The following is a 24,395-nucleotide window of genomic DNA, read 5'->3' on the forward strand; positions in this document are numbered from 1 at the left end:
CCGTAGCAACATTCAGAATTTCGTGGCTCCTTGATGATGGGGAACTAGTTAACTGTTTTCTGGAATCACAATGTCTTTTTGACGATCTGAGCAACACGAGAAAATCCGCGGGATAAAACGTTTACATATCAGTTGGGTGAGATCATGTGTGAATTCAGGAACTTTTGAAATAACGGAAGACTTTGGCATTGAAATCGCTACATGAACGGACAAGGGCACTCATAGAGCACTCAGTGAAGCATGCAAAGACATGAAAATACCAGCATCTTTAGTTGTCTCCATCACTACTGATGGTGCACCCTCAATGACGGGAAAACACAAGGGTCTTGTTTATGAAATGCGAAAAATCTCTCCTGATTTGTTGTGCACCAGCAAGCACTATGCAGTAAGTTAGCTGATGGATACCTAACGAAGGTTATGGACACTGTGGTCAACTTCATTCGCGCACGCCCCCTAATGCATCGCCGCTTTATTGCGTTGTTGGACGAATTGGATGGTGCCTCCGGAGACCTCGTTTTGCACAGTGAAGTGAGATGGATAAAGGTTACATGGATAAAACTATGTAACTTTTCTGTCTGCTAGAGATCGCCTATTCAAAACAAAGGTGTAGTTTGATGACGCCAAGTTTGAGCGCAGACTGTGGTCTTCACCTCACAGCCGGTGGATAAGAATCGGGATAGGACTCGGGCAGAAAGCATGTTCATGGATGTGATTATTAACGTTACTGTAGTATGAAGCAGAGCAGGACCGAGTGTTGTGGGAGCTGAGCAAGGCCGCTGGAGTGATTGTTAATAAGATGAAGGCAACACACGCCTCGCGAGCAGGACTTTTATTATGCCACAGTTGCCGGTGCCATTTCCCCTTTTCCGGTCATGAGTGTGAGGTAACTCAGCTCTGTTTATCATATTAGATACATTTGAGTGTGTTGAAAATTTTGTTATGACGTTACTCTCTGCGTTCGCTCGGTGGCTGCTATGACACTTGTTCACACTGCAGTGAGAGTAAAGCGTTTCTCCAAAATAGAAATAAAAAACCGAGGGTAACGCAGATATGACGCAATTGACAGGCGACTCCCTCACACGTCCCGGTCCCGGCAATTTTCTTAATTGTAAGTACTCAACTGAACAAAATATATAACAATAGCCCTGTGGTTTTTGGATATTTTACTGAAAAAATGTTATATAGTGCAGCTTAAGTCGGGGAAAAGTCTTGCATCGCTTTCTGGCTGTACTCCCCGAGATAGTTCACTTTCTTGATGACATTGGTGAGGGAGAGAGATTTCCTGTCTTGAGTGGAAAACAAATCTTGCTTTTCTTGTAGACATCACAGGTCACCTAACAAGCTTAACCTGCAACTTCAAGGTGATGGAAAACACGTTGATGACCTGTTGGGCTCTGTTGATAGTTTTAAAATGAAGTTAGGACTGTAAACTGCACAACTCATTGATGGCGATTTAGCTCATTCTCCACAACTGAATGAAGCTAGGACTGTAAGGGTGTATTGGGCATACAACAGAGATACAGATTTGTTACAACTGTCAATCAAATGAAAGAAAAATTAATATCTCGGTTTTCAGATTTTAAGAAACTAAAATTTGCAGGACATTTCATCAGAGAGCCATTCACTTTCCCTGTGGAAAAAAATCAAGGACTTGGCTGCAACTTTGGTTTGCCCCGCCACTCACTTGAAGATGAATTGATGAATGTTCAAGCAAGAGGAATCACCCACACCGTGCAGCAATCATCCTCAGTCACAGAAATGTGACGAAACATCCCAGGACAGAACCTTCGATTATTAAGTTCAAAAGTGCTTTCCATATTCGGATCAACAATGTCAAGCATCAAATCACGCTTCCGTGCACATCTTACAGACTGCAACTTCATTGTGCTGTTACTCCTTTCGAGCCGAATTTCACCAAATTGGTCAGCTCCAGACAACATCAGGTGTCCCATTAATGGTGAGTAAAAGTACTGTATACTCTCTAATAATAATAATAATAATACATACCATAACATTAAATCTGGTTGGTTTGCATGGGTGATGTCATATGTAAATAATATGCAGCCCGTGATACTTGAACTTGGAACATAGTGCAGCCCAGTGGAAAAAAAGGTTGAGAACCACTGGCCTAATACATGACATCTATCACTGAAATGGGTGTTCTGAGAAACCATACCTGTCTCTGTAAATGGCGTAAAAAGAAGCTTATGGGAACTCCTTTTCTCGAAAATACTGAAGCCTAGTGCAGAGCTATAAGCACGCTGATTGGCTGGGCTGCGGAAACTGCACAAACCTATGGTAAGGTGGTTTAATTGTGCAAACAAATCGGGGCGCATCCCGCCACCAGCGAGCTGAGCCTGCCAAAATGGGCGGAGCTACTGGCTATAAAAGCGCCCCATTTCGACATAGAAATCAGGTTAATTCGACTGAAGCAACAATACCTGGACGTGAAGCTTAAAAGCACGGCCGTTTACGCAATACTCAATCCCATTATTCTCAGGGAACCGAGGTTACATGAGTAACCATGTACGGTCCCTTTAGAAAACAGTTCACTCGTATTGCGTCTGCTAGACGCTTATGGGAACCCTGTCACACCTTGCTATTTAAGCTGACGACTTCACTCTAAACTCCCGGCTGAGGTAGCAAGGCTTGTGGCATTTAGAATAGAACTTTAGTCGGAAATCCCACGGGGCCCAGACAAGGGTCGGAGCCCACAGAAGGAGTACCAAGTGGTTTGGGCTCCTCAGAGGCCAACACTCACTTAGACATAAAGAACTCATGGACTCACTTCCAAGTTGTAAAATCTCACAAATGTGAATGTTGAGGACCAGCCGGCCGCTGCAAAAATGTCATCAATTGGTACACAACTGGATCATTCCCATGAGGAGGCCATGCCTCTAGTCTAGTGGAATGAGCTCTGACACCACCGAAGCATACGAAGAGCTGTTCTGACTGCCTGAAATGGGCAGAGCGCTCTATATAGGTAGGTATAATAGGTATATAGTAGGTTTAATTCTCTGTCGTCTTCTGATGAGGGAAGGGCAGACAGTGAAATGACCTGGGCTCTGAACAGAGTTGAGAGCACCTTGGGTACATTGCCATGTCTCGGTTTGAGGACGACTTTGGAGTCATTAAACCCAAACTCAAGGTAGGAAGCATTTCACGGAGAACGCTTGCAAGTCTCCTACTTGCTTGACCGATGCTAGAGCTAGCAGGAGTGCCGTTTTGAGCGAAAGTGGCCTTAAGTCAGCCGATTGAAGCGGCTAGAATGGGGGCCCCCTGAGGGCCCTGAGGACCGTGGATAGGTCCCATGAGGGTATAGAGGGGGGACAAGGCGGGTTCAGCCTCATGACCCCTTTGAGGAAGTGTACACCTAATTTGTTTCTTCATCAGGTGTGTCGGCCAAGGAGCTGGTCCGAGCAGCTGCATCAACTCGGGGAACCATGTTTGGGTCCGCCAGAGAGGGGCTATTAGAAGGACAGCGAGCTTGTTTTTCTCTGATCCGTTCGATGCATCGAAACCGGAGGAAATGGAGAGAGTTGTCTTCTGAGGCAGAGAGGTCTACCTCTGCCCTCCTGAAGATACTCCAGATTAGCTGAACTGTCTGGGGGTGGAGAACCCATTCCCCGGGCGGAAATGTTGTCTTGAGACCCATGTCTGCTCCCTGTTTCAATTTGCCTTGTACATGCCCTGCTCTTAACGAGTGCAGGTTGGCCTGTATCCGGACCAAGACGTGGTGTACCGCCAGGTATGTGAGGAAGGTTTCTAGGGCTAGGGAGACTGCTCTCATCTCAAGGCAGTTGATATGTAGCCGTTTCTCTGAGTTCGACCAGAGACCGGAGGTTGGCCTGCCCTCGCAAAGACTTCCCCAACCTAGGTTGGAGGTGTCTATTGAAACCACCTTCCTCCTCGAGACTAGACCCATGCTTACGCCAGTCTGGTACCAGCTGGTGTCTTTCCAGGGGGCCAGGGCTTTGATACAGCCGTGGTTCACCCTGGTGCGAAGGCAGCCGGACCGCCAAGCATGAGCCGGAACCCGGGGCTTCAGCCAATGCTGCAGAGGGTGCATATGCATTAGGCCTAACTGGAGTACTAACGATGCAGAGGCCAAAAGGTCCAGTGCCTTTTGAAAGGTTCTGAGGGGGAGGTAAGATCCTGCTTTGAACGATGCAGCTAGCTGTTGAAGGGTGAGCGCTCGTTCTGGCTCAAGCCAGGCTCTCATTTGGAGCCGAGAATTGTCCCCAGGAAGATTATTCGCTGGCTTGGGGGACAGTACACTCTTGGAAAAGTTGATCCTGAGCCCAAAGCATTCTAGATAGCTGAGGAGCCAGGATTTGTGGGTTTGTAACTTGGCCTTCGACTGGGCCAAAATGAGCCAGTCGTCGAGGTAGTTCAGAATGCACATTCCCCGCTGTCTCAGGGGGGAGAGAGAGCCGCATCCATGCATTTCGTAAATGTACAAGGTGCCAGTGACAGCCCGAATGGCAGGACTGTGTACTGATAATACACCCCCTTGAAAGTGAATCTCAAGAAAAATGTGCGAGAGGATTTATTTGGCTGTTAATATCCTGAATGGTGTTTGGTTGCAAGGGTGCATGAGTTAGAACGGGCCCTTCGGTTGCAAACAAAACATCTCCAACCACCAACTGGAAAGGGGGCTTGGAGAAACACATGAGCCTTTTTCCGGTGGTCTGGCTGCAGCGTGACGTAACCCTTTCCTTATTCTTTCTGCTCTGTAATCAGGAAGGCTTCCGAGGCTCAGGGTCCAGCATAATTCTAGGCCTAAAGAGCAGAACTGGAGCTTTGGGCAAGAAGTGTCGCATGGCCTGCAAAGACTTCTGTGCTTCTATGAAGCGCTCAGCGAAGCTGAAACCAGTGGTAGAGACGGGCAGTCAAAGAAGGCAGTCTTGTCTGCGTCCTTAATCTCCGTTAAATTGGGCCACAGGTGGTGCTCAAGTACTACCAGGCTGGCCATGCTCCTTCCAATGGCCTGGGCGGTAGGGCTGTGTATCGCCAACAATGTCACGATACGATACGCATCACGATACTGAAGTCACGATACGATACGTATCACGATATGGATCAATTTGGAATTAAATTTCTTTTGAGCAGAGTTTAGTAACAGTAATATCTGTTTATTGAATAACCAGTGTTAAAACAGTTGTGATAACTGAAAAACTATTTTGTTTTTGTCATTAAAACTGAAATAAAATTAAATAAATACATTTTCACTAAAAAAACATTGAAAAGGCTGGTTTCAATATTGATTATTTTGGATATACAGTGAGGAAAATAAGTATTTGAACACCCTGCTATTTTGCAAGTTCTCCCACTTAGAAATCATGGAGGGGTCTGAAATTGTCATTTGTAGGTGCATGTCCACTGTGAAAGACATAATCTAAAAATCCAGAAATCACAATGTATGATTTTTTAACTATTTATTTGTATGATACAGCTGCAAATAAGTATTTGAACACCTGTCTATCAGCTAGAATTCTGACCCTCAAAGACCTGTTAGTCTACCTTTAAAATGTCCACCTCCACTCCATTTATTATCCTAAATTAGATGCACCTGTTTGAGGTCGTTTGCTGCATAAAGACACCTGTCCACCCCATACAATCAGTAAGAATCCAACTACTAACATGGCCAAGACCAAAGAGCTGTCCAAAGACACTAGAGACAAAATTGTACACCTCCACAAGGCTGGAAAGGGCTACGGGGAAATTGCCAAGCAGCTTGGTGAAAAAAGGTCCACTGTTGGAGCAATCATTAGAAAATGGAAGAAGCTAAACATGACTGTCAATCTCCCTCGGACTGGGGCTCCATGCAAGATCTCACCTCGTGGGGTCTCAATGATCCTAAGAAAGGTGAGAAATCAGCCCAGAACTACACGGTAGGAGCTGGTCAATGACCTGAAAAGAGCTGGGACCACCGTTTCCAAGGTTACTGTTGGTAATACACTAAGACGTCATGGTTTGAAATCATGCATGGCACGGAAGGTTCCCCTGTTTAAACCAGCACATGTCCAGGCCCGTCTTAAGTTTGCCAATGAACATTTGGATGATCCAGAGGAGTCATGGGAGAAAGTCATGTGGTCAGATGAGACCAAAATAGAACTTTTTGGTCATAATTCCACTAAACGTGTTTGGAGGAAGAAGAATGATGAGTACCATCCCAAGAACACCATCCCTACTGTGAAGCATGGGGGTGGTAGCATCATGCTTTGGGGGTGTTTTTCTGCACATGGGACAGGGCGACTGCACTGTATTAAGGAGAGGATGACCGGGGCCATGTATTGCGAGATTTTGGGGAACAACCTCCTTCCCTCAGTTAGAGCATTGAAGATGGTTTGGGGCTGGGTCTTCCAACATGACAATGATCCGAAGCACACAGCCAGGATAACCAAGGAGTGGCTCTGTAAGAAGCATATCAAGGTTCTGGCGTGGCCTAGTCAGTCTCCAGACCTAAACCCAATAGAGAATCTTTGGAGGGAGCTCAAACTCTGTGTTTCTCAGCGACAGGCCAGAAACCTGACTGATCTAGAGAAGATCTGTGTGGAGGAGTGGGCCAAAATCCCTCCTGCAATGTGTGCAAACCTGGTGAAAAACTACAGGAAACGTTTGACCTCTGTAATTGCAAACAAAGGCTACTGTACCAAATATTAACATTGATTTTCTCAGGTGTTCAAATACTTATTTGCAGCTGTATTATACAAATAAATAGTTAAAAAATCATACATTGTGATTTCTGGATTTTTTTTTTTAGATTATGTCTCTCACAGTGGACATGCACCTACGATGACAATTTCAGACCCCTCCATGGTTTCTAAGTGGGAGAACTTGCAAAATAGCAGGGTGTTCAAATACTTATTTTCCTCAATTTATATCAGGTACAATACATGGCATATTTTGGAATGTAAAACAAATCTCGCGATAAATCTAAAACAAATTTGGGAAAACAAATCTCTTAACTAATGCTGTAAACTATGGGAGACAGTTGTACTATAATATTAAAGGTAAAAATTAACTGATTTGTACAAACACTTAAATTACACTAAATTAAATAGTTTTTTTATAATAATAAAGTTATAATATTAACTTTACAAATTACATAATCATATACACATTTTTTGAAATATAAACATTTAAATGGTGGCTGTCATAAAAACTTGCCAGATTAATTCAACCATGCATTAAATATTATAGCGCGAAGAACATTAAAAATTACAATGAATATGGAATATGGTGCATATATTTAGCAAAATGCTCCTCTCCAGAGTAAATTTTTCTGGCTGACTAATGAGTTTATGGACACTGGATATGTTTTTTTTCTGAGGTAAATGTGACGTTACATGACATTGTTTACAAGCTGTTTTACTGACGCCTTTCCGCGTTTGAAACACTGATACTGGTTTCGGTAAGTTGTACTGTATCTTTTAACACATGTTCAGATGTTCATTCATGTTTATTTCGCGCTGTAACTGGTATTAAGTATTAAAGAGGAAGAAAAGATCCGTTCATGTGGGCTGCGCGCGGCCGCTTATCTAGACTAGAGCTGAGCTGCGCCAAAGCGATCTCACGCCACAGCGCCAAAATGGTATTTATGTTTTTGAATTTCGTAATAAAATGGATGTAATTTGAAATCTGAGACTTTGTTTTGTATCAATAGCAACAAAGCACAAAGAGTATTGCTATTTAATGGATGTGAGGCACGCTGTAATGTTCCATTCATTCATTAACTGAAAACCTCTTCTCCATTTTGAATGTCTTGCACTGCTGCTCGCGTTGCGTTGGTTACATTCAAAAGCACACAGAATCGATACGGCAGCTGCTGTATCGATACGTGCATTGTCAGGAGTTCATGACGATATATCGATATTCTGAGCACAGCCCTACTGGGCGGGGTCCTTGTGGCGTGTAGGGCCAGGTCAGTGGCACTGCGCAGATCGCGGAAGGCTACCGGGTCTTGTCCAGACTCATCCATGAAGCGGAGGAGCTTTGCCTGGAACACCTGGGGGACCGCCATAGTGTGCAGGGCTGAGGCAGCTTGACCAGTAGAGGCATAGGCTCGGCCGGCAAGAGCTGAAGTCCAGTGGTGGTCCAGTGGGTTAAACCATGGAACTGATACGCAGAAGGTTGGGATGGAAGGTTCGATCCCAGCGGTCACCACCAGTGTGTCCTTGAGCAAGGCACTTTACTCCATGTTGCTCCAGGGGGATTGTCCCTCTAATAAGTGCACTGTAAGTCGCTTTGGATAAAAGCATCTGCCAAATGCATAAATGTAAAATAAATGTAAGTCGTTCTGCATGGCTTAGATGGATGTCGGAAGGCGGAAGTGCTTAGGCGGGCCGAGAAGGGGGCGCGCCACGACTTTATGAGTTCGCGGCTGATCGCTGACGAGGGTCCTGTTGGCGTCCCCGCAGGAAACACTCATCGAGTCCAGCTTCTAGTGGACTCTTCCGAGCTCTTTGACAGCCCTGGCGAGAATGTGGAGAAGTTTGGCGTCTGTGCTTGCCCTGGTGTCGCTTTTGCTGGTCTGAGGCGGTGGGGCGGTGCCATTCACTGAGCCCAACCAATCCTTGCCTTCAGAGGCCGCCAATGACAAGCTGTCATCGTGGAGGTCTTCCTCCAAACCACCAAACAAGACGAGTCCGCTCGCTTCATACGAGGGGTGCTGGTGAAAGCTACGCTGCGTTTTAAAATAAAAGGCTTCAGCATTTTTGAGAAAAGGAGTTTTCCCAGAAGCATCTAGCAGACGCAAATTTTTGAAAGAGAACATTGTGCACATTAAGGTTTTCTGACATCGGGTTTGCTTTGGGAGGTTGGATTTAGAGAGAAGGCATGTCGTTGAAGGCATACATGGTCACAATATGGTTACTATTAACTAACTATTAGTAGTTAGTAAGGTAGTTGTTAAGTTTAGGTATTGGTAGGAATAAGGGATGTAGAATATGGTCATGCAGAATAAGGCATTAATATGTGCTTCCTAAGTTCAATTCAATTCAAATTTATTTGTATAGCACTTTTCACGATACATATCGTTTCAAAGCAGCTTCACAGAAAATGCATCTACATTACAATTTAAATTTATTTCAGAAATGCACATATACAAAGCACACAGATTAGCTAACAATCTATTATTAATCAATATAATAACTATGGCACAGAAATAAGTGAAATAAGAATACATGTTGTTAATGAATAGGGTATATAGATTTAAATGTCATGTAAGTAAGTATAGACAGCCAATATCCTAGTAATATGCTTGCTAATAAGTAACTAGCTAATAGCGAATAACTAAATAACTAGTTAATAGTGAGAATTGTGATAAAGTGTTACCATATATATATATATTAGCTAATGTTGTTAGTCTGGTACAGTAGACTGTGGCTTTTAACGTAAACGGCCTCACATTTTATTAGAAACATGTTTGATGATGCTGAGACAATTTAAAGTGAAACATTACTGGAGACTCTGGGGGGAGAAGAACTATTATTTTTGCATTTGGGCCAACATTTGCATTGGGTCGTCATGTTAACTTAATTTTCAGCTTTCATGAGACCAATATGCTGTTTTCGAGATTTCTCGATTGTGAATCTTTTTCTGCAATCACTTCAGCGAACACCATTTGTCTTTTGGGATCCATTGAGCTAAACAAAATACCTGTCTGTGTTCCTGTCCGAGTTACTGTACACCCACTGACCTTTAGGAACATGAACATTTTCTTTGTGTCCTGTCCTTTTGGCCTAAAGCTGTAAAAAATAGATATATTGAAACAAAAAAATAGATATATTGTTCGACTTTATGGCACCCTGCTTGGCAGCAGGTTGTGTGGAAGCCTGCTTCAGGCTCCTTCAGCAAGCAGTCCTGTGGTTCAATCTCGTTATAGCAATTCTCCACCAGTCTCTGCTTGAGCAGGCCTCCCCAAAGTGTGTCATCAGCAGATGTCTTTATAGAGTAGACCAGTGCTGAATGGAAAGGAGAGGCTTCTTTGGCAATTTTGGTTTGGCTGTGCCGTTCCCCTCTCAGTCTATCAGGCCCAGCAGTCATTTCAGTTTGGTTTTTCGGCCTCCCCTGAAGTCAGAAATACTGCTTGCCTTAGCACAGCAGACAGGAGGAATGTAGTCCAAGAGTATGATTCACTTGATATTTCGTAGACCCGCACCTCTCATGTGGATTAAAAATTAATAATTCATTAGGGTCCTTCGCTCCATGCAAAAGGGCTGCTTTAGATTCTGAGGATGGTATCTAAATCATAATGATGTCTAAATTTAACTTTTAGTCCAGTTAATTAACCTCACATTGAGAAATTGTCATTGAGGAAAAACAGCAATGATTTAATGTTTTACTTCAATAGAACAGGAACATGGGCTTGTCGACCCACTGTACTGTTAAATTACAGTGAAGCTAAAAAGCCTTTGACTGATTACCAGATCTAGAATATCATGTTTAAGTGGTTAGTTTTGCTTGTCTAACACACAAAATTCTTCCGTAAACAATTTTTTGCATGACATGACAAATGCTTAAAGCTGTATAATTTACAATCGTCCATTGTTTAAAGCCGCTTACTGGTAAAATGATTTGGCAAATAGATGCACTTGATGTGTTTTTGCATATAGTTATTTTATTTCATAAGTAGCCGCATAGTTAAATATGCATGAAAAATAATTATGATGTGATGTGGTTCATAATTTTAGGGGGCAACGCTGATATTCTTGTTCATTTCGGCAGGTAAAAGCACAAGATGAATAGCATATTCACTACTTATTTTAACCGCATAAATTACAGATGTCTAAGCGTAGGTGAGATACTGTGAGTAATACTAATGAAACGCAAAAGTGAAACTAGCCATTCTGTTTTTCCTCATTACATGTGGGATCGTAATTTCATGCTATATGTCTATATATCATCCTAAATTAAAAAAATATATATTTTAAAATCTGATATAAAAAAATGTGGAAAATCTAGTAAAGGAAATCTGTCCTTCTTGCACAGCTTCAAAAATTTTATTCTGATTATTTACTGTGCATTAAAGTTTTTAACTGCACAGTATCTTCACTTTTATAATTTATATGTTGTTGTTGTTATTATGAAGATAGTTGGCAATATCGGTCATCTAGATCAGGGGTTTTCAAACTGTATGCCAAGGACCCCCAAATATGATTAACCTTTATGAGGGACCCCTTCCTAAAATCCATCTATTTTTTTTTATGCATGAAAAAACATTTAAAAAATAGTAAGTGTGACATTGTAAATATAACATTGTTTCCCAACTTAAATTGGCTATACTTAATGTTGGATGTATAAATCAGAAGAAGAACATTTTCAATTAAAAATAATTTTTTTAAGCACCTTTCACAATAAATGTATGTAAGCAGCGTCCGTACTGCGGTAAGGATACTGCCTTACAACCCCAGTGAGCAAGATAAAGGGGACTATAGTGAGAAAAACTTGATTAAAAAAAGCAAACATACACAATTCTGGAAAGTATGTATATGGCAAGAAAGAAGAGAAACATTTAGAAATGAAATGGTCAGAATGTTCGGTAGACTTTATCCATTTTTGTGGATAAAGAAAGAAACCCCTGCATCTGATCATCTGTGCTTGTTACGTAAAGTCCTGTCCCAAAGTTTGTTATACAACAAACAAGCAAAACGTTAAAATCCAACTCTTTTTAAACCCCAAGACAACATATATCAAAAGTCTACCACACAAATAATAGAACAAAGGTGAGTTAGGAGTGACCTAAAACAACATGCGTCATTGCGCTCAACAGACCCACAGTACAGATAATTTTTTTCTGGAAAATATCACGTCACAATATATCACAATATAACATGGATATGTAAATTTAAAGTATACGGCAGTAACAGGAACACAACCAAACTGTCTCCACAGTGAATAGTGTATTTAGGCCACCATGTTCGCAATGAGTGAAGGTGATAATAACCCAAAACAACCTTTTTAAAATGGATGTGCTTTCACACCTCTACTGTAAACACCTTGATGTGGCACTTTGCATTGTGCTTCACACTACACGGTAATGGCGGCTTCTCCCAGCATTGTGCGTAATGAAGCCGTGCGCATGACTTTGCAGCATGAGCAGAGGTCATAGCTGACTCTTCTCTGTTGTCGGGTCTAGTGGGTAAGGGCCCTATCTATTTGATATCAGTAGTACGGGTCTTCCAGTGCTCATTCAATATTAATCTTGCATTAACGTACCGAGCCACTGTAAGGTAGTGCTAACCCTTCCCCCCTCATCAGCCATGTTTGTTTTTGCTGGCACTTCATTATCAAAAGGCTAACTGCTTTACAGCGCCTCCTGCTGCTCCCCCCGGAGGAAACTTGGGCACATTTGGAATTCAGCCCTCAGATTAAAAGGTAATCAGAATGGCCGGTCTCAGCATGTTGAAAAATGCGATCATTCCGTTATTTAACAAAATGGACTGCAGTCAGTCTTTCCCAGTTCCCTGTGATTTTTGTACAGAAAAATTCAGCGCTTTTACGGATTTGCCGAGATTCATGCCCAAGCACATGCAATTTGTAATCTGCAAATGTGTTTGTGATGCCATCTGACAGGTCACAACGTCCTGTTTTTGAAAACGTGAGTGTTTCTTACTTGGGTAGTTTGTGGAAAATTAAGGAGTTTCTTCAGGAATGTTCATACTTTAGATAGGAATCTCCTTTCCTGTAAGTAAATCCCGTAAGTTTGCCTGCATTTTATTCCAGCCGGTTTTGAGTTTGTTCATGTCGTTCCCAATTAAAGCTGTGTCCGCAGACGAGTGTAGTGGTTTTGGTGGGAGGCCGTCAGCTTCAGGCAGGCTGGAGGTGTTAGGTGAACGGGTGGATTTAGGGGTCCTGGCCACGCATGAGGTGAATGAACAGAATGCCTGTGCCCACCATGTGTGACCACTAATGAAGACGCTCCCAGACAGGACCCTATCACCCTGGTAACAAGATGTCTCCATAAACAAGCTGCAGGACATTGGCAGGGCACTTCCTGGTTGTATAATGTGACCTGCTTTTCTGCAAAGGGAGATCACAGGCCTAACTCAGGGGATGTGAACAAATTTAGGAGTCTTAGAAAAAACGTAGAGATAAAATAACCCACTTTTGTTGGCCTTGAATGTAGTTTTCCTGAATATCCCACCCACTTTTCCTCTGACGTTAGCCCTTGTCCTCATTGCCTATTGTCCTTGATTGTTTAACACGTTGCTTAAACCTGTTTTCTGAAAGCACTTCTCATTAGTGTACAACCGTAAACCTGCAGGTCAGTGGTCCACATGCCTCTTCCTGCAAGGGGGCTTTAACTTCTTTCCCTCTGCCAGTTTACACTCTGACTTGTCACCTGCTAAACACAAAGTGCTCGACAACAGTGAACCATGGGATATGTGTTTTTGACAAATCTTACAGGCAAATCATAGCATCTGCTGTGAGGAAATATGGTAATAGAGTTAAGATGGCTGAATAGACTGAGGGCCTGCCAACACTTTTTGCCTTTGACTTTCAGCGAGACACGCAAATAAAATAAAATAAACTTTATTGTAGTTATTATCAGAAATATTCTTGCGAAGTGGTTGACTGTTTAGTTGTTGTTGTGTGTATGTGTTTTTTTAGTTTAGTTCTTTAGTTTAGTTTTGAGTATGTGTTGTTCTTTTCTGTAGAGGGAAGTTTTGAAGAATGTGCACTCATTTTTTAACACATTTTCTTTCTTCTATTTTCAGTTTGAATTTGTTTATTGTAATTTTAAAAGAAATACGGTCTTTTTGGGGGTTTTCAGTGATATAAAACATGAAAACATTACTTTTTTGATTGAATGCACAAGACATTTTATCTCGTCATGTTTTTTTTTTATGATATCTGGTTTTCTTTGGTCATTTGAACATAAAAAAGTCAGAATATTATCACAATAGCATTGAATGATTATGTATTAAACTGTAAGTAATTGAGCACTTTTGTTATATTTAAGCCGTCTAAGATATTCCTTGAAATAGCACTCACATTTCTAATGATCGATGTTTGAGATTTATATGAAAATTATATGTAAACCGTCAGTTAACATGTATATTCATGTTGAATGCCTAAATTATATTTGTTTTTGTTTGTTAGATGAAAAAATATAAAGATTTTTTTCTTGCAAAATAAAAAAAACACAAACCATAATATACCAGGATTCATTATATTATAAAGTACATGATATTATGAAACACACAGCACAATAATTCATAAGATACACAAAGCCAGTGTAGATAAATTAACAGAATTATGGAGTCAAAACGGCATCATAATTTTATTCATTTATTTATTTTGTCTGTAAATTACAAAAGAAGAAAAAATGCATTCAAAGAGAGCGAATTAATTTATTTTGTAAATGTCATTCGTCAAATGATCGTTTGCTCATTGCATTGATGCAAATGTTAAACTTGCAAATGAGGTTGTTAAAATGTTTTTAAAACAAAAATCTAATAATCATTTGAATTTGAAGAAGTCTATCTTGATTTAAAGCAAGATTTATCGGATCGTTTTCGGTTATTGTTCATTTTCAATATTAAATAATTTGCATGCTGTTATAGTTATGCTGTTCTATTTTTCTTATTGTCTAATACACCAGTTTGTCAACATTACAACATGGCTATTGCAGAAAAAAACTTTAAATAATATAATTTGTAAAACGTTGAATTTTGTCAAGTATTTGGAGGATTGTAGAGACAGTTATGTTTAGAATACCATTGCGTACTAATACAATTACAAAAAGTATTAAATTGCATTATAATGTAAAAAAAACTAACAAAAAAACAGGCTTTTTTTGTGTGTAAAAATAGGTGATTTAATTAGCTTACTGCAAAATGTTATAAACCGCAAAAACAACATGATCCCCCCCCCCCCCCCCCCCCCCCCCCAAATGAATAAAATAAATCCTAATGAAGTTATTCAGGGAGACTGTGTGACACCCGGTTATTATAAACACAAATAAATTTACTTCATTTAAAAAATATTTATTATTTGTTTTATATTGTTCAGTATTTTAGTTCTATTATTACGAAAAGTTTTACATTGCATGCATTGCAAGTTTTCTTGTTTTAAATTAGTTGATTAAGTTTGTTGTTGGTATTACTGCCAGTTGAAACTATAGATGCATAAAAGAGTTTTGATTAAACAAATTTCTAATAAACGAGTGTTTATTAGCTTTTTTGCTGTTGTTGAAAATCAACAAAAAAGCCATTAATGCATTCTCAGCTTGTTTATTTAGCATTTTTGATTTGTCCATCTGTTTCCCATGACATTGTCACATTTTTTTGTATTGTTTATCTAGTTGGTAAAGTTTGCTTGTAGCATCAAAAGCTGGCTCGGTTCATTAGGTATTTCATGACAGAATCTAATTGGCAAAACTTTCTTTCATTTCCAGAGAGGCTTTTTACTTCTTCAAGGAGAGTGGTCATGAATGGTTTATACTGAGTCATAAACTAATCATACTTAATGATAGGAGGGAATCGACAGAGGCGCAAGCATGATCAAAACTGCTCTCTTATTCAGATGGTTCCTCTGTGTGAGAAGGGAAACACTAGGAGAATGCTGAATGAAAGCACACCATCTGTTTTTCACATGTTCCTCAGTGTTGGGGACATCAGACTCTGTCATCAGCTCATTTTACACTCAAGTGCCACTCAAACTCCATCTCTTTTAATTGATATTTACAGTCATCTGTTCATTTTCATCATTTTATAGCACACCAGTACATTTGCACTATTTAGCGATATGCTAAACTGTCATCTGCTCAAAGTACAAAAAGTGTACATGTTTTGTGTCCGTGTTTGTGTTTTCCTAATTATTAAGCTAGCAAAAAAGTTATTTAGATAAAGGGTTAGTTAAATATAAAGCAAAATGATGCATTTGAGATATTGAACTATCAAAATCAAATATCAACAAAAAAGCAGCATTACTCGAATGTCTCACTCAGTCCATAAATTCCTGTCAGGGCAAAAGAAGATGCACTACATTTATTTTAGACGAAGAGAACATCATCTTGCAATACAAAAAAATATTTTCTTTATAGTTCTTTATAGATGCATGTAAACCCCAAGAACGACAACAATCGACAGACACCAAGTAAAAAATGCGCTCTGAATATAACCTCACAACAAATAGACTGGGATGACAAAAACAACTACAGAAAGTCAGCAAACAACAATCCTATAAGAATAACAGCATAATTCATTCTTGGCGCAATGCATGCTGGGAGCTTGTGATCCTTTCAAAAATCAGTTGGGTTCACCTTTTATGAAATGGTTTATAAAAATCTATTTGACTATTTTGGGCATTTGAGGGGATATTTTTGTGTTTTTTTATGTAGATTCAAAGACATTTCTTACTGGATCCATCTGTGACTTAAAAAGTCCCGTGTGTTGAATAAAATGCTTTTTGCGGTATATCGAATGGAATAGAATGAAAGAATGTGAGTACTACACTTCCATATTAAGTCCACATGCCTTTTGTAGTGTTTGGAATGGGTCCCTTCTCTGTCCGCTCATGATAAAGTCCAAAAGCAAACAGCGAGTTCTTACTGTGCTGCCGCTCCCATTTCTCCAGTCAAACTCTCTGGACCTGTGAGATTTGGAAAGTGGAGGAGAGAAAGTTACCTTTTCTCTTTCTTCTCATTCCAAATTACAAACAAAAAAAACCCTCACATGGTCCAAAAGTTAACCTTTCATACAGAGAGAAAGAGAGAGGGAGGGATGGGATGGGATAAAGAGGCTTTTTTTATTCTCTTTTTAAAAAAGCTTTAAAGAACAAAGACTCAAAGAGACTCCAATATGAGGCTGTCATATTTTACCAACAAATAGGTCTTAATGAAAGTTACTTTAGTGTAAGAGATTGATTATTCAAAAATGTCCCTGTAGCCTTAAAGAGATGCTCCCTATATCCACTATTTTCTGAGGAGTGATGCAACGGGGTATGTTTATGGTTTGTCAGCTCTCATATTTTCATCTCCTTTTGGTGTACAGTAAGATTTAACCCCACAAAAGTGGAGAAACAAAATTCATATGGATTTCCTAGGAAGCGGGTGACTATGAAAGGAAATGGTTGCGTAAACCTAAAATGGAGTTACGTTAAGATGCTACATTATCTAACGAGAGTGGAAAAGTTTTAGTTTCAAAATGGGGCAAGTTAATATGGAGGAGTGTTACATCACCATTTTTTTTCACTCAAAAAAAGGTACCCAAAATGTGGGTTGGGTGTGGGTGTGTGTCTGTGTCTGTGGGAAATAACATCCTGGCTGTGGATAAATCAAGAAAGAAATGATAGATCTTCATGTCATTATGTAGAAAAACACGATCTATTCATATCTGCGTGTGATTACTCATGCGATGGGAAATGCGATTTGCGCTGCGTAAATACAAATATCATATCACTTACAGCTCTCGCTCAGTACCGCACAAAGAGGCAGCCATTTTGTCAAGCGCCCTCTGAATGTGCCTTCATTCTCATTGTACGACTCCTAAACCCTCGTTTTATAAAACATTTATGATACCATACCAAAAGCCCATGTCACACGCTCTCTTTTTGTCCGATGCTGACAGAAAATGCACATTTTGAGGTACTGCCTATGATTCTCATCTACAGCTCAGAATGTTCCAGACACTATTGAGTAATAGCTACGCCACATGCCTCCCTTCTTTTCTTCCTTTTGCACGCACACACACACACACACACAAATGCACCAAAGCGCCCAACATGGGACAAGATGAGGCTCATTGAAGAGCCAATCTCACACCTGCTCCCCCACCCACCATGTCCACACACACACACACACACACTTGCGCTCGCTCTCACACTGAGCTTGTTGTCCAGAGGTGACTTTATCCTGAATTGACAAAGTCAGCCAGAAGAGAAAATCTAAGTTGGTCAGAAAATGGTAAGGTAAATATCTAGCAAGTGACACTGCTGTAGAATTTGTATGAATCAAATATTGATATAATCTTTCTTTGCGTAATTAGGCAAATCAGGTACAGGTTTATTTAATCCCAATTGAAGATAGCCTGGCAAACAGCTGAGGAATTATATGTGAGCCCCCACACGGTTTAAAATACTCTGCAAGAGTGATTTAACTTAATTTGATACTTTTTTGCAATTAAAGGCTTTAAAACGCTTTGAAGATGTATAATGTCCTTAATTAATAATAGAGCTCCCAAATCACATAGCCTTTTTAACATCTCCACATCTCAGGAATATTTTAGCAGAACCAATGCATTTTTAATTCGTTTTCTTGACAGGCCCGGTCCGGTCAGTGCTGAAGTTTCCTAAGTATATATTTGCACAGGAGAACACAAGATCCATATGACTATTATCCTTATCTATTTTCTGCCAGCACAGCAACATGAAAATCCATCATCTGCAACTCATGAGCACCCTGGAATAGGGTATGTAATGTAATCCCCCTCAAGAAACACTTCTTTAAAGCTGAGCTGTGAACATTGTTGAGGATAGAAGGCTTTGTTTTTAACTCGGATGAATTTGTTTATTTGAACTTCACTGTTTTAATTTAGCAGCGGTCGATTTTCAGCAAATGCATCTTCGGCCTCATCAGAATGCCAGTCCACGTCAACTCACAATTATGGCGTTTGATACCCTCACACACCCATTCAGCTGACCTGATATATCAATAACCACATAACCAGGTCTATAAAAGATAGATGTGACGAGAACACTCTTACATGTTACTTATAAAATAACGTACTGCACTTTGACATGTACTGTACATTAACACTCACCTTATCCATTTGCTTTGTACACCTCCAGTATGAATGATGGTTTATGATGCGTAGCTTGGAGCTTGCTGGAGACCTATTTTCTTCCTGATCTTGTGCAACTTCTAGCAGTCTGGCTCAAAGTCTCAGCCCAACTAGGAGAGTAAGGCGCGGAGCTGAACTCCATAAATCTGCACAGACCAGGCCTTCACTGGTCAGGAACGCCATGGGAGTGTCAGGCTGCTCTCGGCTGGGGTTTTGGGGCAGGATTATGGATTGAGACACACAGCTGAGAGGCTAAACTTACACTTTTCATTCCAGCTTCAAGGGGGTCTTGATACTTACTAGAAGCCAGATTCCAGACCTTTCATTTTGAATGGACCATTAACGGCCGATTCTTTATGAGTTTGTTTATCATGTGCAGTTGAAGATTTACATTTGCCCGAAAAAAAATAAATAAAATTTATACAACAATTTTTTGAGAACAAATGTTGGTAGTGTATAACGACAGAAGGAAGGAGACACACATTGCATGCTTAAAACGCCTTATTCGCCTATGTAAAGAGAGAGCAGTATGCCCCCTTCTGGCTCTCTTCTTTTCTCTGTTGTCCTTTCTTCTCTCTTTCTTTTTTTCCCTTCCGTATTTTGAAATGTGAGTCATCTTTTGATCTGCTCTCTGAGTGAGGGCCTTAGGATTTGTTAGAGTGACTGCCGACTGATTTGGAGGGACAAAAAAATCTCCATAATAAGATGTTAGCAGAAAATGGGGGTCCAATAAATGCTCCATGTCTCCTGGTGTCCCTCGCTCCCCACAAAAAGCTCTAGATCCTCTGCACTGCTCTGTAATCTGTCTTCTTCTGTGCCTTTACGGAGCTCTGGAAATGTGACAGTACATCTTAAGAGGGCCACCTCAATATTGATACGGCTCACTTATTTTCCAGCTGAATGGAAATGAAGACTTTCTCTGAGGAGCAGTTTGATCTTGCTGTAAATCTGGGGCACAAAGAATATTCTCAGTCAGAGTGTTTGCTGTTTTACTACTGCTCTGCCAAAAGTGTGATACCAGACTTGATCATCCAAGCTGATCAGCACTATGAAAATCGACACCTCCATTTGGTTTCTACCCAGTCGCTTTCGTAGCTCTAAGCCAAACTATTACCTGACTAGCTGTACCAAATAAACCCATCATCCTCGGATTGTGTGTGTCTCTCCGTCCCCTTGCCCAGCACCCGGTGCCACAAGCTTGAGCCGGCACTGGCACCGACGCCAGCCTGTGGTCCAAGGTGCCAGTACTGGTGAGGGGCTGGGATGAAGAAAGAGGCCGAGAGACTACTGGTGGCTTCAGCATGCCCAAGCCGGGTGTGGGTAATTACGGCGGGGAGAAGCCGATTAGCCTAGACCCGAGCAGCACAGCGAGGGGGACGGGCCCACACCCAGCAGGGAGGGGAGTCTTGCCACGGCGAAGACCAATCAAGTGTAAAGCCCAGTGCAGACCCCCGGCCCTCAATTCAGTGGGAAAAGGCTTGGCTGGCGGTTCAGAGCACCGCAACTTTCACGGATTAGTTGAGACTCTATTCTGGCGGCTGAAAGGGGAACACAGCACGAGAGCGGGGCTTCAATGTGCGCGCTTGGGCTTGCACAAACACACGCACACACACAGACAAAACCTCCCAACAGCTGGGGAGAGGGCTGCAGCCTGCACCATGTCACCATGGCAACGGCATATCTCACATTTGAGTCAAAATAAAGACACTTTGGGCTGGAATTGGAATATTTATTCCCCACCTCTAATGTAGCACGTTTGCTTTCCTCATTTACGCTAAGAGTGTCATGCCTCCAACTAGCAAAAAACATGTCCCCCCCACCATGAGATAAATCATATACCGGTGAATATAAATATATATAACATTATTTATATATAAATAGAACTTTGTGTTTACATAACATACGTGTGTGTGTACTGTGTAAAATTATGTATACATAATACACACACATACATGTATTTATTTAAGAATAAAAATGTATAATATATAAATATAATAAAATATATTATATAATATTAATTTATATATAAATGAGTGCAGTCAAATCGATTAATCGCATCCAAATTCATGTATATATTTAAGAAATATTTGCATCTATAAACTGTATATATATGTATATATGTGTGTATGTATGTATATATATATGTGTGTGTGTGTATGTATGTATGTATGTATGTATGTATGTATGTATGTATGTATGTATGTATGTATGTATGTATGTATGTATGTATGTATGTATGTATGTATGTATGTATGTATGTATGTATGTATGTATGTATGTATGTATGTATGTATGTATGTATGTATGTATGTATGTATGTATGTATGTATGTATTCAATTCAATTCAATTCAATTCAAATTTATTTGTATAGCGCTTTTCACAATACACATCGTTTCAAAGCAGCTTTACAGAAAGTGCATTTCATAAATGTACATTGAAAAATGTTAGAAATAGAATGTTAAAGAAAAATGTTAGAATAAGTTAATCAATCATTTATTATTTTAGGCCATAACAACGCTGGCGTTGAGTCGTCTCTTCACAGGCGTCGAGTCGTCTCATCACAGGTGTCGGGGCATCTGAAGTCTCCATGAGAGGCTGGATACAAACTGGAGCTGACGAACTAGTTACCTCGGGACTAGTGTCCCGAGATGACAACAGAAAAGCAGATGGGAAATAATTAGCATAGCTGCTGTTCTGAATACTAATGCTTTTGATCCGATTTAACTGTAGTATAAAACGTATTTATAATGTGAATGCTTGGCTAAAGAGATGCGTCTTTAATCTAGTTTTAAACTGGGACAGCGAGTCTGACCCTCGAACAATATCAGGAAGACTATTCCAGAGTTTAGGAGCTAAATGTGAAAATGCCCTCCCTCCTTTAGTGGACTTAGATATCCTAGGAATGACCAGAAGCCTAGAGTTTAGTGATCTTAAAAGAGCGCGATGGATTGTTGGGCGATAGAAGATCCGTTAAATACACTGGAGCTAAACCATTTAGGGCTTTATAGGTCACAAGATGGCACAAGATGGCGCCGCCGTGCTCGGTCGCCGTTCAGGTCGCTCCGCTAAGACTTTGCTTTTATTTATTATTCTACTCTCTTTTACTCTCTATTTTTTCCAACGGATCATCTGCTTTGATCTGTTACGACAGCAAAACACTTCTGGAAATTGGTTACCGCTACACTGACCTGTTTCAGGACACTTTCTCCAATCTTCCATCTGAGATTCGCCGGGACGCCGAGTTGAACAATGGCCACTCGAGTCGACGGCGAAGATTCAAAAAACACCGCGGGAAACGCGCTGGGATCCGCAACAGACTGAGAAAAAGAGCATTCAGTCCTCCTCTCCCGAGCATTTTGCTCGCAAATGTCCAATCCTTGGAGAATAAGATGGACGATCTTAGAGCCAGGATAAGTTTTCAACGGGACATGAGAGACTGCAACATCTATTGTCTGTCCGAAACATGGCTCACGCCAGCGGTCCCGGATACAGCCGTGACGCCGTCCGAGAACTTCTCTGTTTTTCGGATGGACAGAACAGCCGAGGCCGGGAAATCTAAAGGCGGTGGAGTGTGTTTCATGATAAACAAGAAATGGTGCGATCCTAGGAACATCTCCATTCTTTCGCGATCCTGCTCGCCTCACTTGGAACATTTAACTCTCATGTGCCGGCCTTTCTACCTACCGAGGGAGTTTTCCTCGGTCATCGCCACTGCCGTTTATATTCCACCACAAGCAGACACGGGGCTGGCTTTATCTGCCCTCCATGATGTGACCAGCGGCTTCATAAACAAACACCCCGACGCTGCTTTCATCGTCGCGGGTGATTTTAACAAAGCAAACCTAAAGAAAGTATTGCCAAACTTTCACCAGCATGTCTCCTGTCCCACACGAGGAGCAAACACACTGGATCATTGCTACTCTCCGTTTAAGAACGCCTACAAAGCTCGTTCACAGCCAGCTTTTGGCAAATCGGACCATGCCGCCATTTTCCTCACACCGGAATATAAACAAAGGCTCGTTCAAGAGCCCCCGGTGAGGAGGGAAGTCAAACGCTGGTCATCCCATTCAGAGATCACGCTACAGGCAGCTCTTGATGACGTCGACTGGGACATGTTCCGCGCGAGTTCTGAAGACGTCAGCGAGTTCACAGAAGTGGCGCTCTGCTTTATTAACACACTGACAGAGCAAGCCACACAAACAATAACTATAACGTCCTTCCCTAATCAGAAACCGTGGGTGGACAGTTCAATTCGCACTGCAGTAAACTCGCGCACCACCGCTTACAATGCCGGTCTCCTAACGGGGGATATGAGGGAGTACAAAGCTTCATGTTACGCCCTCCGGCGCGCCGTTAAAGCCGCAAAACTCCGCTATAAAGACAGAGTGGAATCTCATTTCCAACTCAACGACTCCCGGCGGATGTGGCAGGGACTGAGAACCATCTGTGCTTTTGGAACTAAATCCTCTGCAGAGGTGAGAGCTGATCCGTTACTGGTGAACGAGTTAAACTCTTTCTACGCTCGCTTTGATGGTAATCGCGGCAGCGCGACTCCGGCGAGTGACGCGTCAGAGAGAGTCCCTCAGAGCAGCAACGGTCACGTGATCTCTGTCTCGGAGGACGAGGTTCGGAGGGCACTCAAACGTGTGGATGTCAGGAAAGCTGCTGGGCCGGATGGTATTTCAGGTCGTGTTCTGCGGTCCTGTGCTGATCAGCTCGCAGGGCTCTTTACATCCATATTCAACGAGTCCCTTGCTACATCTGTTGTCCCCACCTCCTTCAAACGATCCTCCATCATCCCTGTACCTAAGATCAGTAAACCCTCTTGCCTAAATGACTATCGTCCAGTGGCTCTCACATCTTTAGTCATGAAGGTCTTTGAGAGACTCATTAAAAACAACATTTGCTCCTCCATTCCTGACACTTTGGACCCTCTTCAGTTTGCCTATCGTCCCAATAGATCGACTGAAGATGCCATTTCTCACGTCCTTCACTCCTGCCTCACTCACATCGACAGCAAAAGTGGGAACTATGTCAGGCTGCTATTTATTGACTATAGCTCAGCCTTTAACACCATAGTTCCCATTAAGCTAACACACAAACTCCTGGATCTAGGCCTGAATTCTTCTCTCTGCCTCTGGATTGAAGATTTCCTCACTGGCAGACCCCAGGCGGTGAGAGTTGGCCAGTTCACCTCCACCTCCATCACCCTGAGTGTTGGAGCTCCACAGGGCTGTGTGCTGAGTCCCCTGCTCTACTCTCTCTACACCCATGACTGTTTGTCCACACACAGCTCCACCTCGATCATCAAGTTTGCTGATGATACTGTTGTCCTGGGTCTCATCTCCAACAACAATGAGACGGCATACTTGGACGAAGTGGAGCAACTGACATCATGGTGCCAGGACAACTGTCTCTCTCTGAATGTTAACAAGACCAAAGAACTGATTGTGGACTTCAGGAAGAGACAGCATCGGTCATACTCCCCTCTCATGATCAGCGGGACACCGGTAGAGAGAGTGAGCAGCTTCAAATACCTGGGTGTGAACATCTCCGAGGATCTGACCTGGACTACACACATCCAGACACAGGTGAAAAAAGCC

Source organism: Gobio gobio (assembly GCF_949357685.1).
Source record: "Gobio gobio genome assembly, chromosome: 16".
Lineage (NCBI taxonomy): Eukaryota > Metazoa > Chordata > Actinopteri > Cypriniformes > Gobionidae > Gobio > Gobio gobio.